Here is a 2961-nt window from a genome sequence, read left to right as displayed (position 1 = left end):
GAGGTGGTGGGAGGCGTCCCCCTCTCCGGCCTGCCCTCCTTCCCGGCCCACGGGCTGGGCTAGGGGACACCGGGTGGGGAGGGGCCCAAAGCCGCGGCAGCAGACCGTGAGGCACTGCGCGGAGTCTGGTTTGGTATCGTGGGCAAGGGGTTCTGCTGGCGCAGCTTTGGGGCTGCCTCCACCTGCCCCGGCAGCCCACCGCACCCTGCTTCCAGCGCTCGCTCACTTGGGGACAGGGGACAGGGTACCTTAGAGGGGGACTCGGGGCATCCCAGGGAGAGGAGGAGCTGGATCCAGGCTGGATCTCACTCCCAGCATGAGGGGGCAGCCAGGCAGAGGACCCGGCGGGCGGGGAGTCCGGTGCCACCTGCAGGCCACAGTCTGCGCTGAGGCCCGAGGACCTCAGGCGCCTGAGAAGCCGGAGCGGGGAGGGCTGGCATGCTGTCCCCCCAGACCTCTGGGAGACAGTGTGCAGTGGCCGTGGTGTGGTGGGGATGTGCGAAGGTCCCCTGCCGGGAACAGTGTAGTGGCAGAGGCTGCCACCACCTGCCGGGAAGCTATCACCCAAGGTGGCGGTCCTTTGGCCCCAGGTCCTCCCTGTTCCCTTGGGCATTCCTTTGGGATCTGATTGTCCAGCCTGCGTGTGGCTCTGGACCCAACCTGGGCAATGGGCCCCTGCATGCCTCTCCCCCAGACCAATGGGACCAGGCCACCCCCTTCTGGCCTGGCCAGCCGGGTAGTGAGGGCCCCACCTGGGGAAAGGGGTGGAGCAACTGGCGTGAGTGGGGCCCCAAGGGCCACCTGAGGGGCCTTGCCTGCTGTGGCTGGGAGGCTCGGCTCCTCCCTGGGGGCCGGAGGTGGGCGATGGGGTGTGGGGGGCAGTGGGCTTGGGAGAGGACCTGTCTGGGAGATGCCAGTTTCATGCAGGAAAGAGAAACCACCCCCCACCCCCCACAGGACAAAGACACCCACCCTGTGCCCGCCGCAGGCCAGCAGGGACTCTGGCTCTCCGTGTGCGGGGGCCAGCCACTGTGGCTTTTCTGAGAAGCAGGGCAGTCTGAGAACCTGGTGGCCCCAGGACAGTGCGCTGCCTGGCATGGACCCGCCTGCCACCCTCGTGAGGGCTTGAGAGCCGTCTGTGGCTGGGGCTAGGGCAGTGCCTGCGGCTGTCTTCCTGAGGGGTGTGCTGAGGTACGCGGCCACGGAGGGCAAGACGGTCCCGGGGACCATGCCACCCACTCCGTCTGCCCCTGCCTCCCAGGTGACACTCAGGAGGAGCACAATGAAAAGCCAGAGATAGCAATGTCAACCATGAGCCCAGGCCAAGGGTGGTCCCTAAGGGCAGTCCACGGCCAGACTGGGGGCCCTGGCGGTCTCCTGGAGCACAAGGTGGCTTTCCGGAGAAAACTCAGGATGTCATGCAGTGCTCTTGGGCCAATCCTTGTCCTGAGGGCAGGACCCTTGGGACCCTCGCCTGGTGACCTGTGTGGGACGCCTGGGGCCTGGGGGGGAGTGGGGGGCCCAGGTCGGAGACTCCTGCCCATGTGGCTGCCCACTGACCACCTGGCTACTGTCTTAACTTTGGTCAAGTAAAGAGCAAAAGGAACTGTAATTAAGGAAGGGAGGGGGAAGGGAGGGGGGAGGGAGGGGGAGGGAGAGGGGAGGGGAGAGAAAGAGGACAGAGAACGCAGGTCAGGGACAAGCGACAGCCTGGTGACCACCGGGGCCAATTGAGGCTCGTGACTCGGTGCCCTGGTGGCTGCAGTGCCCTGCGGCCCCGGCCGGGCCAGGCCCAGCTGACCGGGGACGGGTGTTGCATAGAGTTGCCTTTCTCTGCGCTGCGGCCGGCACCTCCTGCTCACAGCTGGAAGACGGAGCTGGCAGTGCCCCCGAGGCTGGTCCTTTGGTGAGAAGGTGGGGTGCGGGTGGGGAAGAGGAGGTGCCCTGGGTGGGGCAGCAGTCTGACCCTGACCAGGTGTGCACGGGGGGCGGGAGGTCCACCTGCAGGCTGCAGGCGTGGCTGGCCTGTGCCCGGTGTGGGAAGTCCTCCCTGGGCCAGGGCAGGGACTCAGATGACCCTTGTGGAGCATGGGCCTGGGCTGGGGTGGCAGAGGTGAGCACCAGGGAGCCCCGGTGCAGCGGAGCCAAGGAGCCGGCCGGGCGGGCAGGGCGCAGACCGAGGGACAGCTGCGGGCCTGTTCAGAGCTTGTCTTCTTTAAAAAAATCTTTTTCTTCTTCTTTTTTTTTGTTTTTTGTTTTTTTACAAATAGAAGTACACCCCGTGGACTGTACCCGTCCCGTGGCCTGACTACGCGTGCACACATGCAGCTGAGAGCCGATACTGTTGAATAATACTTATTCTCCGAGGCAAGGCACATCATGTGGTAGAAAACTTCGTGCAAATTAGGAAACATGGAACTTTTTAAAGGATTTTTTGATTTTTTCAAGAGGGGGCCGGGAGGCGGAGGGACAGAGCCAGGTATATCTGCCATGCAGGCGCCACCGTGGGCGACGCCGGAGCCGGGCCGCGGGGTCCTAAGCACCATGCAAAGTAGGTAAAGAGCTGGTTCTGTGCGCCCCGACCCCAGGTCCCCCGGGCGGCCCCTCCCCACCCCCACCCTGGCTGAGACGCTTCCAGATGCCTCTGCTTTCCCCGAGAGTGGCCCACGCTTTGGTCCCCAAACGGTCACCCAGTGGAGGGGCCCTGAGGATGGACGGACGGACAGACAGAGGGACCAAGGGTTTGAGGCTGAGGATGGCAGGACCCTCTGGGCAAAGGGGCAGTGGGGGGCCAGCGAAGGGTCTTTCTCCAAGTGACCAGCAGGTTGGCCAAGGCCCCAGGGCCAATTTGGGAGGAGAGTCTGGAAGCTGGGGTGGGGGTGAGACGGTCGGGGCAGCGTGGGGTGGACGGGCCTGGAGGCCCTGTCCTGCATGATGGCTTTGGCCCGGGGCGGGGCGGGG

This window comes from Marmota marmota, unplaced genomic scaffold, assembly GCF_001458135.2.
Source record: "Marmota marmota marmota unplaced genomic scaffold, marMar, whole genome shotgun sequence".
In the NCBI taxonomy this organism is placed as follows: Eukaryota; Metazoa; Chordata; class Mammalia; order Rodentia; family Sciuridae; genus Marmota; species Marmota marmota.
The sequence above is the reverse complement of the archived record's forward strand: the minus strand, read 5'-3'. Positions refer to the sequence as shown.